The sequence below is a fragment of the Benincasa hispida genome, unplaced genomic scaffold (genome assembly GCF_009727055.1).
Source record: "Benincasa hispida cultivar B227 unplaced genomic scaffold, ASM972705v1 Contig207, whole genome shotgun sequence".
NCBI classification, from domain to species: domain Eukaryota; kingdom Viridiplantae; phylum Streptophyta; class Magnoliopsida; order Cucurbitales; family Cucurbitaceae; genus Benincasa; species Benincasa hispida.
The window spans coordinates 81,578-97,369 of record NW_024064645.1 but is presented as its reverse complement, the minus strand read 5'-3'; the positions used below and the strand labels follow the sequence as shown (position 1 = coordinate 97,369).

General features: G+C 35.3%; 1 long non-coding RNA gene across 1 annotated transcript; it reads left to right on the top strand.

Moving 5' to 3' along the window:
* Nucleotides 1-10,506: 10,506 nt before the first annotated feature.
* LOC120069088 lies at nt 10,507-15,262 on the top strand. The gene is made up of 3 exons (XR_005479436.1): nt 10,507-10,674; nt 11,280-11,328; nt 14,050-15,262. It is a non-coding gene; the product is annotated as an uncharacterized LOC120069088 (long non-coding RNA).
* The last annotated feature ends 530 nt before the right edge of the window (nt 15,263-15,792 follow it).

Genomic DNA, 15,792 nt, shown 5'->3' with positions numbered 1-15,792 from the left:
CCTTTGGCCTTGCAAGCCTGGAAGGAAAAGGCGATTTAGGCACATAAGCATTTAAAGAAGGATAAGAGTGAGAAGATACTCCTTGTTTCTTTTCTGGTGGCAAGACAGTCGAATTTGAAGAAGAAGTTCCTGGGCTTCCCAATTTTAGCTCCTTTGACTTGGCAGGTGGTTTCAACTCCTTGCCACTCCTTAACGTGATTGCACTTATATTTTCTCTAGGATTAGATTTTGGCTGAGATGGGAGTTTACCAGACTATCTCTCCAATTTACTCATAGAGGAGGCTAGTTGAGAGACTTTGGGTCCCCAAAGCACCAATGGAACTCTAAAATTTAAAATGATTATTAGCAAGATTTTTACCAAATCTTCCAAGAACATACCTGAACTAGACAGAGCTTCATGACTAGGTTGTGCCTGCTCATTTTATCCTCCCCATTTGAAGTTTGGGTGATCCCTCCACCCAGGATTGTAGGTCTGACTGAATGAGTCTCGCCTTATGTTCTGCCTATTGAAATTGTAACCACTAACAACATTCACCTTTGAAATTGCTCCTTGCAGAGCACTGGGGCAAATGTCAGCTGAATGACCAGTTCCGTGACACACTTGGCAAACAATGGTAGGTTATTCAACTTCCACCTTTGCCAACTTCTTTACAACAGGAACTAAGTTAAATATTTCTATCTTAAGTTCACTTACCTCATTGGCTGATTTGACACTAACTGTAGCTCTAGTTCAAAATTGTTGAGAATTTGCTGCCATAGTAGCTATCAAGTTCATTGCCTCAGTCGGGGTTTTATTAACCAAGGCTCCTCCTGCAGCTGCATCTATGCTGCTCTTGCCAGACTGCATTAGTCCTCATAAAAGTATTGGATCAAGAGCTGATCTGAGATCTGATGATGGAGAAACTTGGCACAGATCTTTTTGAATCGTTCTTAATACTCATAAAGGGTCTCCTCATCGAACTGCATAATGCTGTAAATCTCCTTTCTGATACTAGCAGCTCGAGATGCTGGGAAGAATTTCTCCAAGAACTGTCTCTGCAACTCTTCCCAGGATGTGATGTTCCTAGGTGAAAGAATGTAGAGCCACTCCTTGGCATCTCCCTTCAATGAAAAAAGGAACGCCCTCATGTTTATCTACCCCTGGGTCACCCCATTGGGTCTCATCCCATTGCACACCACATAGAATTCCTTTAAGTGCTTGTGCGGGTCTTCACCCTATAGACCAAAAAATGCAGGAAGTAAGTGAATTAAGCCAGATTTAAGCTCGAAGTTGCCTGTCGTCTCAGGATATGCAATGCACAAGAGTTGCTGAGTGAAGTCTAGTGTTGCAAGCTCCTTGAGAGTCTTTTCACATTCAGCCATTACTGGAAATTCTTCAGGAATGCTTTCTTCTCCAGATTTGTCTTCAACACGAATATCTCTATCAAGCACATCTTGTTGTCTCATTTCTCTTCTGATTCTCTGTTCCTCCCTAGAAATCTCTGCAAAATACAACTGTCTAGAACCTTTAGAAGTGTGGGTCATGCACCAAAAGAGAAAATCGATTAGAAGGATAAACACTACCAGTTTCAAAAATCAAGAAATCCATTGGCTCCCCGGCAACCACACCAATTTGGTTAGTCGTCGAATTCACCGTTGCCTGCGAATCTGTGCCTACGCAAATAAAATTTGTGTGTGTTGAACTAACCCCTTATTAACTAGCAGTACAAGTAGCAAGTCTGAGGCGAACCACAGAGGGTCGATTTGGATTCCTAAAAAATTGGCAACTTGTAGGAAGTAACCAATGGGGGGCAGGTTTGTGAAAAAATTGTAAAATAAATTGCAAGAAAATGAAAAGTGCACAATGCAAATGAGTGTGCAAATAATCAATTAAACAAAATACTTAGCTTGGGTAATTATAGTTTAATTCATTCCTCATCAATTCTATCACAGACTAATCAAAAGATGCATGAGAATATTTGAATTAAAACTTAGCCTACTCAATTAGAATCCTAACCAGTAGTCCATAAAATCAAGTTAATGAATAGAAAAGTTAATTAAGATTGAAGGCAAAGCTAAGCCAATTAATTGATTTCCATCGTCTAACCAATTAATTGAACGAGATTTATCTAAGTTAGAAAGTAAATGCTTGCTAAATGGAATCACAATTTAACACAACAAACCAACTTAACCCATGCTTCTAGGTGATGACTACATAACAATTACAAATTAGGGCCAATCAAAGCAATCAATTAAACATACATAGCTAATTTGTCAGATTATCCCATACACGAAAATTGAAGAATATGCTCATGATAAATTCTCATAGATTCATAATAAACTGATAGAATTACAAAACAAGTCTCAAGAATTGAATTGGTACTAAATTAAACTAACTAACCCAACCTAAATTCTTACCTTTTAGCCACAAAACATCTTCAAAATCGATACAATTGGAAAAGGGGAAGAAATTATTACAGGAACTGGAGAAAAAGTCGACTAAAAACAAGCTGGAACAGAGTGGCGACACTCAAAGTTGGATAAATATGGGTTGTCTCTTTGGTTGAACCCCAAATGACCTTTTTATAGAACAGTCGCAAAGTCACAATGCTAGGAAGAGCGTTGCAACGCTGTGGCGCATAATGGCCGAGCATCGCGCTGCCTTGACGCTGTGTTACACGCACGCTTGCGCTGAATTTCTGTCAAACTACGTAGCGCACACACACGCTTGCGCTGAATTTCTGTCAAACTACATAGCGCAACACTGCCTATTTTGTTCGCAAGCGTTGGAGGTGCAACGTTGAGGAGCAGTGCGACAGTGGCATCATGAAATCTCTAAAGCGGTGGGATGCTTGGGGCAACGTTGCAACGCTGCCCTACATCCGAGTATTCTGTCCAATAGCATCGATCTAGCGTTGGAATTAGGCTTAATAGAAGCGTTGCAACACTCGGCAGGGCAACAACCTTCTTTCCTTCTTCATTTAATCAATTTAGCTCCTAACTTCATCATGTTAATGCTTTTTGTCCCAAACGTTGCATCTTACCACTTGTACACTTGAGTCCTACAAAATAAACAATTTAACTAAATTAAGTAGCTAAACAACCTTGAGTTAAGTGGAAAACGATAGCACATTTCCAGTGTTACCAACAAGCTTACGAACGCCTGGCTTTCTACCAACACATCACCCAGTACTTAGCCGTTTAGTACACTACTCGGATGGTCGATCATAAAGCGAATGCACATAGGCACTCGGGTAAGCGCTAGAACACGTACACACCTCCTAGGGGTTGGGCACTCGATGGGCGCTAGACCTCGCGCACACTTAGTGATGGCACCCTTCCACCACACAACCTCAACACTTCACCTTGCGCACACAAACTGCATGACATCACGTTTCACTTTGTGTGTACAAGTGCTAACGCTCGCTCACACTCACGTGTCCCCTGCCTAGTCTAGTTGCTTGCTTGCTTGCACTTTGGTTTGCAGCTACCTGTTTGTTCATCCACAACATTTTTTCAGATTCAACTTTCAGACTTTATAACCTAAAATTCAGACATTATCTCACAAAAATTCCTTCTAAGAACTTCTTTCTAATCATTTTAGCTCTCTTACCTCAAAATTTGAGCTTCGAATTCCACTTGATGAGCTAAAAATTCTTTAATCTCTTCACCTTGCTCGGATGAACCAAAAACTTGGAATAATCTTCAAATTCTTTAAGATTTCAACATGAATTCATGGGAATTTCTTCTTGGTAGCCTTAGAATCCTACATCACCGATTGGAATTTCATTCAAGATGAAGAAGAGTTTGGTTTGCTAATTATTTTGGCTTAAAATTGGAGGTTTGGAAGGTGAATTCGAATTGGACCACACCTTGGATAAGGTTATCTGGAAATATTTTGTAATATTTGGGTGTTTGAAATTTGGCCTTAACTATTATTTTAAAGCTTGGTTTATGTTTAGGCTTGATTAAGGATTCAAGAATTTCACAAAGATTCAATTGCTTTTTGGTTCGACTTAATACCTAGGTAAGTAATCTTACTACTGGAACTGCCCATGGGCCAGACATTAGATGTATGCTAGTATGAAAAATGTACGTTATGGCAGAATGTTAGCATGATAGGCTGATAGTATAATATGATCAAAGTATGTCCTGGTACGAGATCTGAATTATTTATTTATGCATATAGACACATGAATGCTAATATGAGATGGTATGTGCTTCCATATGGTTGTATTTGATCTGATGATGTTGAGGTACACATGTATGTTGTAGAACCACGATGTTGAGGTATATGTGTATCTTGTAGAGCCATGATGTTGAGGTTTATATGTATGTCATAGATTCGTACAGTGATGATTATGATTTTGAGACTGTGCAAATGTCCTTACTGATTAGTTAGATGCCCATTAGATTTTGTGTTTCCTTCGAGATTCACCAGTTTGTATTTCCTTCGAGATTCACCAGTTTGTGTCTCGTTCGGGATTCACCAGAGGTAGTGGGCATACTTAATTATAGGAGGATAGGACTCAGTCTCCTTCTTGTTTCATGTGCATATGTGTCCTATGAGAACTAGAGCAGTTTATATGTTGCACCAGAGGTGGGTATCTAGAAGACATAGATGCCCAGCCTGACCCCAGTAGTGGGGTTACTTACTGAGTATTTTATACTTATTCTTTCTCATGTTGTTGTTTCAGGTAAGGGTAGAGATGCATTGGCGATGGACAAGCGAAATTCGTGATCGAGCCATTAGGACTACTTTTTATGCTTCCGAATCATGAAATTTAGAGTTCTTTTCATGTTTCTCTTAACTTTTAGTTTTGATGTTTAAAAATTACTTTAAGAATCATTTTTCAAACTCATTTACTATCCTTTATGATTTATGGTACCCTACTATTATTTTAGTATTTGAATTTAATGAAAGTATTTTGAACTTACCTTATTTAATTAGCATTTATTTCGTCATAACTGAGTGTCGTTTTGAGTTTCATGCATGCACGTATTTTGTAACGACCTAACTTAAGTCCTAGGGGATCGGGTCTTTATAACCTTGGACCTTAGTTTAAGGGATTATTAAACAAGTTACACAAAACTAATCAACCATTGAGTCATCTAACATATAAGTACGAGGCTTTAGGGTATACATCCCAACCCCTTTAACATTTTAGGAATCCTACTTAGAATTATATTAACTTTCCTTTTCAAAGTAGAAGATAAAATGATATGGGATTGGATAAAAAATGCAAACCAAGCGCTTAACTATTTTCTTCATTCATCGTCGTAGCATTGCAATCCTACTTTGCATCAACTTTAATGTTAAAATTTTTCAAAAAAAAAAAAAAATTGCTCCTTTAAACTTCATTTTGACCATAAATTGCTCCATTGTGCTCTAATTGATCGAATTTTGAAATTCAATCAAATAAACACTTGAAAGCACATTTATTCATACAAAAATGAGATAAAACTCAAGCCTATAAGTGGCATATTTTGCCACTTATGACTGGCCCAAAAGGCCTTCCTTAGCCTCTGATGTGGTATAAATACACGTGTCAAATTATAATATAGTTAAAATGGCCTTGGCAGAGTATTGTCCTCAGGGAATCGATTTTCAATTCTTTTAGTTACCTAGAGATTATTCTAATTTTATTTAGGGGATCGACTTTAATGAAAATAAACTAAAACTAAACTTAAGAAAATAAAATAAAATGATCAAGTATGGGAATTATCAACAAGAGACGTTCTAAGGTACATAATTCATTAATGAATCTACTAAATTCATGTTGGAATTTAAGTTCTAAATCTCATAGTTTGTAATGTATAAACTATGTTCATTCATTTAATGAAATAAATAGTTATTTTATTCAACTTTTAGTCTTGTGTAACTCAATCCAATAAACTAAGATGCAATATTTTTTTTATGTAGCTTGAATAGTATGTAGCAGACATACAAGTGGATTGTATTCAAGTAATAACCTAAAAGGTCTATAGTATATGGATAAGGTTGAGTGTCTTGTCCTTGCTTTGTAAATGTTACAAGAGTTGTAAGTATTACAAACGATTTGATCTAAATCGTTCTTATGGAGACATGCAAGCGAAGGTATCCTATATAAAGAGTTTGTATTAGACCGAACCTGAAATGGTTAATTTCTCTTTACAATACGGTTGAGTTAAAAGATTAAAATTTCATAGGATGATTGTATATAACTCGATCTCAATCCTGAATAAGTTATGAGCTCTTGTCTATGAGGTCAGTCCTTTGATTTGTATGGATGAGAGTGGCTCGTGTCGCTGACTCAATAAGTATACCATCTTGAGGACTTGTCCAACTAGGAAGTTGGAAATATAGCTACACAAGATGAATTCACTCCTTCCCGTCTTTAGGGTAAGTAGATGAATTGTCTCTTAAGTGTTAATTATGGGTCTTGAACAATGTAGTCTCATCTTCTCATTGGCTCGAGAGAGATTTTGTTTATAATTGGACTAAAAACTGATAATTCATTAGAGGGGTCAGTGGTACTTACAGAGTAAAGAGTTAATTACAACAGTAAAACGATAATTTGATCCAGTTGTAATTACGAGCAGTTCGTGAAGGGTCAACTTACTGGTAATGGCTATATCCGTGGACACAGAAATATTCTACAATGCGAGAAGTGTAGCTATAGGTCTTTAGTGGAGTAATCCACAGTTAATGAGTGTTGATTAATTTAATTAAAAAGTTTAATTAATTAATCTCGAATCATTGGAGCTTCTAATCTATATGTTCATTAGGTCCCCCTACTAGCTCACTGAAGGTAAAGTAAGGATTAATTAGTTTTACAAAAAATTTGAATTGTTCAAATTTATTAAGGTATATGCATTAATTGTATAAGATTCGATTAATATAATATATAGAGATACATTATAATATAAAGTTAATTTTGAATTCAATTAAAAATTAAACTTTATAATATGAGAGTGCTAATGTTGATAGAGTAAACATGTAAAAAAACGGAAGCTAACAAAATTATTAAGCACCATAATTACATTAATTTAAGTAACAAGCATGCAAACTCCAAGTTATAAGCAATAGGGTTTCAAAATTACTACCTTTGTTGATTTCCACTTAATCCTTGCTAGTTCTACGAAATTGACCTTCAATTTCCTCAGTAGACTACCAACAATATCTTTTCTATTAATCATAGCCTTGGATTGAGTGGTGGAACTCCAAATTAAGAGGAAATTTTAAGTGGCTTGAGGATTTTGAGAGACTTAAAAATTTTGCAGAATTTTGAGAAAATTCTGAATGCATGCCTTCAATCTGAACAAATTGAAGTATATATTCTGAATGCATGCCTTCAATCTGAACAAATTGAAGTATATATTCAAAATAATCATGCAAGGACTAATTCAATAAGCTATTTGACACTTCAAATAGTACTTAATTAGTGGACTAGGTGTTAAAAGACGAAAAATCCACTCACAATTGCAAACTTTGGATAATTCCACTTTCAAGACTAATTTTCAATTTTTTTATTTAATTTAATTTTAAACAAAATTAAATTAAATGTAAATTCAATTTCTGAAATTGGATTTAAAATTTGAAATTTGATTTAAGTTTAAATAATTAATTAAAAAAATTATAATTAATTAAATAATAATAATTTAATATCAAATATTAAATTAAAAAACACTTAATTCAAACATGAATCCAATTCATGTAATCAATATTTAAATCATTAGTCAAATATATTTAACTCTCCAAATACGTTTAATTTAAAAAATTTAAACGTTAATTATATCGAATATAATTATCCAATTCTTAAAATTGGATTTGAAAACCCTAAATTGAATTTAACATTTCAAATTTACTCAATATTTTAATCCAAGGTTTAATCTTTTATGAGCTAGTAGAGGGACCTTATAGACCTATAGATCATGAACTCCAACGATTTGAGATTAATAGGTTAAACTTTTTAAACCGAATTAATTAATATTCGTTAATGACCGAGACATACCACTATAGCTCAGTAGTTGCACTCTTCTCACTGTAGATATATTTCTGTCCACTTGATTTAACCATAATTAGCAAGTTGATCCTTCACAAGTCGTTCGTATTTACTACTAGGTCAAAATTACCGTTTTACCTCTGTAAATACATATTGCTTCTTAAGTCTCTACTGATCCTCTTTTGAATAATTGGTTTATGGTCCAACTAATAAACCAAATCCTCTCTTATATGAGATGGGTAGAAGTGAATTCCTTCTTACAGATAAAAGGACAAAGGACAATTCCAAATAAACAGAAGTTCATAGTTAGCTGAGGATTAAGATTGAGTTACCTTAGGTCATCAATTTGAAATAGTCAGTTTTCACAATAAACGGTTGTTATAAAGAAAAGTGACTATCTCATGGTCCAGTCTTATGCAAACGTCTTTTTTATAGGATGCCTTCACTCACATATCTCCACATGAAGGATTTTGGATCACATCACTTGTATCAATATACAAAGTGGGTCACATCCATAGTGTCCCCTGGATGATGTGCCCAACCTCATCCATATACTTATAGACCTTTTTGGCTATGTACTAAAACTTGATCCTCTTTTATGTCTCTACATAAGGTTTAAGTATTCATATGATAGCCATGAGTTCATTTATTGGATTTTATAATAGAATGCAATCTCAATAACACTTTTATTGAATAAAGTTTCAATAATATTTTTATTGCAAAATAGAATATGTTTAAAAATACGAATTGCGAGTTTTAAGACATTCCCAACAATCTCCCATTTGGACTAACACTCCAGTGAGTTATAAATATATACAAATATACAATGTTGAGAAAGAGAGAAAAAAATACAATGAACTAGAGCATGTATATACTCTTGACATTCTCCCACTTGTCCTAGATTTATGAAGCTTGTAACCCCAGTCTGACCAGGTGACCCTCGAACACTTTAGCCGTGAGGGCCTTCATAAATGGATTAGCAAGATTATCTTTAGAGGCTATTTTCGTGACTATCACGTCTCCTTGGTGTACAATCTCCCTGATGATATGGTACTTTTGCTCGAAATATTTTCCGTGCTTATGGCTTCTAGGTTCCTTTAAATTGGCAACTGCTCCACTGTTATCACAATACAGGATGATTGGCAGATGCATATTTGGAACTACTTCCAAATTTGTCAAGAATTTTTTTAGTCATACTGCTTCTTTAGCTGCTTCACATGTAGCTACATATTCAGCTTCCATTGTGGAGTTAGCAATACAACTTTGTTTGATGCTCCACACTATAGCTCCTCCGTTTAGAGTGAATACTGATCCCAAAATAGATTTTCTAGAATCTACATCAGTCTAAAAATTATAATCAGTGAACCAGTAAGGATCAAATCCATAGAGCCATACACGAGCATAAAGTCCCTTGTTCTCCGTAGAGATACTTGAGGATGTTCTTAACTACAAGTCCAATGACTATGTCTAGGGTTGGACTAGAACTTACTGCCTATTTCGACTGAAAAGCATATGTCTAGCCGTGTACACAACATAGCGTACATCAAGCTCTCAACTGCTGATGCATAAGGAATTCTTTTCATTGCCTCAATCTCTTGAGAGGACGTTGTTCCCTAGACAAATGAAATCCATGTCTAAAAGGCAACATACCCTTCTTGGAATCTTGCATATTATACCTCGACAACATTTTGTCAATATAAGATGCTTTAGATAGTGCTAGCGTTCTATTCTTGCAATTTAAAACAATTTGGATTCCAAGAACATACTGAGCATCTCCTAAATCTTTCATTTGAAAATGCGATGCTAGCCATCTCTTGATGTCAGCAAGGAATCCTACCTCATTCCCATTTAGTAGAATATCATCAACATAAAGTACCAGAAAAGCTACAGATTGTTGACTATCTTCTTGTAAACACAAGGTTCATCAACTGTTCAAAACCATAAGATTTGATCGTAGTGTCAAATCTTATATTTTAGGGTCGAGATGCTTGTTTTAACCCATAAATGGATCTTTTAAGCTCGAAAACTTTTTGCTTGATCCTGTTCAATGAACCCTTCTGGTTGAGACATGTAAATACATTCGTCAAGATAGCCATTCAAAAAACTTGTCTTGACATCCATTTTCCATATTTCAAGGCAAAAAATGCAGCAATGGGTAAAAGTATTCTAATGGATTTTGATCATGGCAACAGGAGAGAAGGTTTCTTCATACTATCAATTCTATAAACCTGAGACTTTCCTTGGATTATTTGCTCTTGTCACATATTGTAGGATGTTGGATTTAAGTTATTGTTGTTCCATTGTTGAAGAAAATGCAAAGCTTTTGATTGAAGTTATCTTTGATAATTTTGGAATTTATTAATAAAGAAAAGAAAAGAAAGGAAATAAAGAAAAAGAAAAGAAAAGAAAAGAAAAGAAAAGAAAAAGGAAAAAGGAAAAAAAAAGAAAAGAAAAGAAAATGAAAGGAAATGGAAACCCATTCGGCACCACCGCCTAACTCATTTCAGCCCATTTCTCCATCATTTCCCATCATACTTTCAGAGCATTTCGAGAGAGAGATTGAAGGAAGAGGAAGAAGAAGCTTGCTGCAGGTTGGAGGTTGAAGAAGAGAGGAAAAAGTTCATGCAAGTGCAACCATGGAAAAATCTAGGTTCAACCGGCCTATCTCTGGTTTTTATGTCGATTTGAACTACACAAGAAGAACTAAGAGGTGAGTCCTGACTTCCTTGAAAGTTAATCTATTTTTTAACAAATTTCATGAAGGAAGCTTGAGCTAAATCTGATGATAAGTTAATAGTTTTTTAAAAGGAAAAACAGAGCACGGAATTTTTGTGCAAATCAGAAGGATCTAGGATTTTCTCTGGTTTTTCAAACATTTTGGGGTGTACAAGTTGAATTAGAAGCTCAATTAAGTATGGTTAGAAAGGTTATTCAATTTCCTATAACTTACATGAGAATTCGTGAGCCAAGAATGACTATAAGTGGGTTTAATTTCAGGAGAAATGTAGAGGGTAGCAGAGAAGCACGAATCTGTATTTTCTGTGTTTGGGGAATATTTGGACAAATCCATTGGGAATCTCGTTTTTATTTCTTCTGTTAAGTTGTAGAGGGTTCCAAAATGAAGAGTTTGATATATAGTACATTCATTTTGGTCAAGTATTGAGGAAGTTATGAGTGTTGGAAATTAGGGTATTGAATCTAGAAAATCTGGAAAAAAAAGTGTGAAGTATGATTTTATTTCTAGAATTTAGAATTCATGAGCATGGAAAGACAAGACGATTTATAATTCTAACTCGTTTTTGGTTTATTTGATAGGCCAAGAGGAAATAGGTCGAGTCTACAGACCAGCGAACTAGCCAAGACTGTGAGTGACAAAACGAATTTCGAAAATGATTTCTGAACTGTAATTTATGCTTAAATGGTTTACATGCTTGAATATGAACTTACGAATGACACATGATTTCTATGAATGATTTCAAGTATAAGTTTTGAGCTTAGATTTTCTAATGAGGTTTATATACAAGTACATGATTATTGAATTCCTGAAAAGTAGTTGAAACGATATCATTTAAAGTAAAGTATGTATTAGTAAGTACTGTTAAAATATTTTCAGTTTTTCACGAGCAAGTTGAGTAAGCTTGAGTTTTACGAAAGATAAAAATAAGCAGGCAAGTTTTAATATTTTCACATAGTTTTCTGAGACTTATTGACCACATGACTGAGATATTGAGCCCGAGGCTATATGGTACCGTGTGCACACAGGTTATAGTCCGTTGTTGATGTTGAGTGTACTCCATGACAACGATGCTGTCGTGAGTGCTGGGCGGGCCCCACTACGACAAAGACGATGGGAGTGCTAGGCGGGCCCCACTACATCGTAAAGCTAGTAAACGTTGGTTGTACTGGGCGTGCCCTACACAACGTTGATTTGTCATGTTAGTTAAAATGTTTTATATACTTGATATACCTTGCTAGATTTTAATGACGTACTTGCGGAATATTTGAGGAAGCTTTTATCATTACACGTTTATATTTACGCTTTGATTGAACAGATTTATATGTTTAAAGGTTTATCAAGTGTTCTGATTTACGGATTTACAGTTTTAAACGAGTAACTCACTGGGCTTCGTAGCTCACTCTTTCAAAATGTTTTCCCACTTTTTAGGTAGAGATCGAGCTCCCAGTGTTTAATAACTGCCAAAGTCTGTTTTCTACTAAAAGCTTCCAGATCAAGCTCCATACGTAGGTGGAGTTGTACATTGTGTCTGTTTGTATTGTAAATGTCTTTGTAAGAACTGGATAGTTTATGGTTGTGTAAGCACTAGATGTCGTGGTTGTGTAAACCCCAGTTGGATATGTTTTTGGTTGTGATATCTCTATCAGGTTATTTTCCAAACCGAGTTATGTCAGAACTGCACTTCATGTGTGTCTAAAGGTTTTTAGGGGTTTTGCTGTGTTGTGTTACATGTAAAGTATTTTATATCTAAGATTAGTATGTTTATTAGGTTCAACTTTATAGCAGGGTCAACAGGTATCGTTAAAGGAGGACGATGTCTGTTGGCTTCACGCCATCTCCCTGACTAAGCTAGCAGGTAGTTTGGGAGGGGGTGTGACACCTTCTCTTTGGGTAAAACCTGAGTCTGGCTTTATAGGTTTGTACCTCACCAATTTGATCTCATTTTCTCTCGTAGATTCATTTACAACCAATAGGTTTTACCCCATCTGATTGATCTATAAGTTCCTAGACAAAATTGAAGTACATAACTCCATTTCAAGGTCCATGACTTTTATCCACTGGTTCCTATCTACATTTTACATTGCCTATTTAAAGTTTAATGGATACTTAGCCATTATTAGGTATGATGACCTGAGTTTCTGTAAACCTATGTATAGGTCAGGCTGTTAAATAACCCTCCCACTATGTTGAGGCACCAACACGTGGGTCGAGCATCCCCAGATTATGAAGTGACGTAAACTATCTTTAAGTCCCCTCCATAACTTATATGGTGTTTCTGAAACACTTTTTGAAGAAACCATATTCAAAATATATACTATAGTTTGTACTACATACCCCCAAAAAGAATGAGGTAACTGGGCATAACTCATCATCGAACTAGCCATGTCTAATAGGATTTGATTTCTCCTTTCTGCAACACCATTTGGTTGTGGTGTACCAGGTGCAATGAGTTGGGATTGAATTCCATGTCCTACTAAATTGTTATAAAATTGTAAATCCATATACTCATCATCTCGATCGGATCGAAGGGTTTTAATCCTTTTACCTAATAGGTTTTCAGCCTCCATCTTGTATTCTTTGAACTTTTCAAGAGTTTTAGACTTATTATACATTAGGTAAATATAGCCATATCTAGAAAATCAACAACAAAGCTCTAGTAGGACAAGTTAAGTTTCCACTACAATGGGGGCTTCAAAATATACCTCCTAGCCCGTTTGATAAAATATTCATATCCTCCCCAAGCTTTAACATTCATCGGACCACAAAAGTCTGAATGTATATACTCTAGAGGCTCTTTGGCTCTAAGACCTTTTCTTGGAAAAGATCTTTTAGTCATTTTTTCCTCAAGGCATGATTCACATGGAGGTAATGAATTATCTTCGAACTGATTTAGATGACCATTCTTTATTAATCTCTCAATCATGTTGAGATTTATGTGGCCAAGTCTTAAGTGCCAAAGATATGCGTTAGGAGAAATCTTTCATTTCTTATTTTGAGTTTCTGCTGATTTAAACATCTCTATATTTGAAACAGCTTTTTCTTCAGTTGGTTTTAACACATACAAGTTATTTTCAAGTTTAGCAGAACATATTTGAACACCTTTTGAACTAATGAACACTTCATTTCTATCAAAAGTTACTTTATACATATGTTCTAATAAACAAGATATAGAGATTAAGTTCCTTATCATCTTAGGTACATAATATAAATTTTCTAACAAAATGTAGATATAGAGGCAGTCAGGATTTAAATTTACTTGTTTTCTAGGATAGATTTCAATTCAGTATTTTTCTCTTCTTATTTTTCTCATTTATTGAGCCTAATTCTTTCAATTATTCTTGTTTGTAGGATTTTTAGGGAGAAAAGGGCTGAGCAGAGTATCCCACATCCTTCCTTCACCTCATTATTCAGGAGAGTATTTTGATCCCTCATGCTTTACTTTTGATCACATTGGGGACAATGTGTATTTTAAAAGTTGGGAGTGAGGTGTTTAGATTTTTGGGCCATTTTTCTCAAATTTTTGTGCTAAAATTTTTATTAATGATATTATTTGGGGTCCTTGAGCGCTATGCTCGGGCAATGTTTGCTTGTTAGTTTGTCTTGTTGTTGTGTTCCTTATGATGACTAGTCTATGATGCACTCATAGGAATTGTTTTTGCATGAGAATAGGTCGGATGAAAGGATTCATAATTTTCATGATATTTTGAAAATTCTGCTTAAAATTTTTATTACATCTCCAAGCCCTTTGCATATCTATCTTGACTCTGTATGCTTTCTTAGAATTAAATTATGAGACCATAAGTTTGTTATCATTCCAATAGGCCTTGGTGATAGATATTATTCTTTTTGCAATTCAATTTAGTAATGCATGCTTGAGATGTAGTCAATTGATATCACTGTCGCCTGGTAAGTAGGATATATATATTTCATTTATGCATGTTTAGGGGTCTACTCCTCTTCTTCCAAGGGTATGATTAACCTGGGGCGGCCATGACACCCGTGGTTTCCCTCTGAGCTAAAGTATCCTAGAGGAATGAGTAAGCTTAGGAACTTTTGAAGGAAAATTGGCCCGTAGTTAGATGATTCGCATTTCACCCGTGTGGGCAAGCCAAAACGAAAGTCGATTTCCTGAATTAAGTTTTCCCTCTTTATTTTTTGTTGTAAGAAGGCGATGGTGGATAGATTTTGACCGATCCATTGTTATGTCATTACCACTTTGAATTTAGGAAAGCTAATTCAGGATCCTTCGAACCAATGTAGAGGGAAAATAAATGGAAGATTCATAAGGCCATTTCAGGCTCGCTCTTGTTCAAAATAAATAACTTTGAGCTTGAATATACATAAAATATTTTTAAACAAATTTTCAAACCGTTCATGAAAATTTGATTGTGAATTCGATTCTAGTTGACTGTTGAGACTTGAGTAGGGAACACTTTAGTTTGACAAACTGATTATTATTTTTGGCATGATTGCTGATAACGGGCAAAAATTCATGTTATCATAGTGCTAAGTTAATAAACAATGTTGGATTGCGTTGATGAAAAAATGATAAATTGCACCCATTAAGCATAAATTCTATAATATTGCAGTCGCATATGTCAGCGCATTAGAACTATTGATTTTTGTATTTTTTTTGTGCAGAATATGCGTTAACACAATGCAAAGATTGCGATCATAGGAATTCATCGGTCTAGCGCAACTTCACCGCAAGACTCTGCATTGATCGTGCTCGCAAACATTCACTGAAGAAGAATCACCGCAACATGGTGGATGCATCCGGACGAAAGGACAATTAAGATCGATGGGATAGAAAGCTGATGACAGTTGGATCCAAATTAAGTTGACAGCTGATAACGATCACAAAGTACATCCAGTTTTATCGGTGACAATTACCCATCGCATCAGTCAGGAATTAAAGCTGTCTCATCTGTACAACCAGAAGAGAGAAGCCGCCTTTCACCTTTGATGTTCTATAAATACCAAGTGCATTCTTCAGAGAGAGGTTAAGCAGTCGATTACTTCATCACTTACAAGTTCACGCCTCTGTTCATAGTTCTCTATTTCATTTTACGGCGGAGTTAGAGAAGAGTG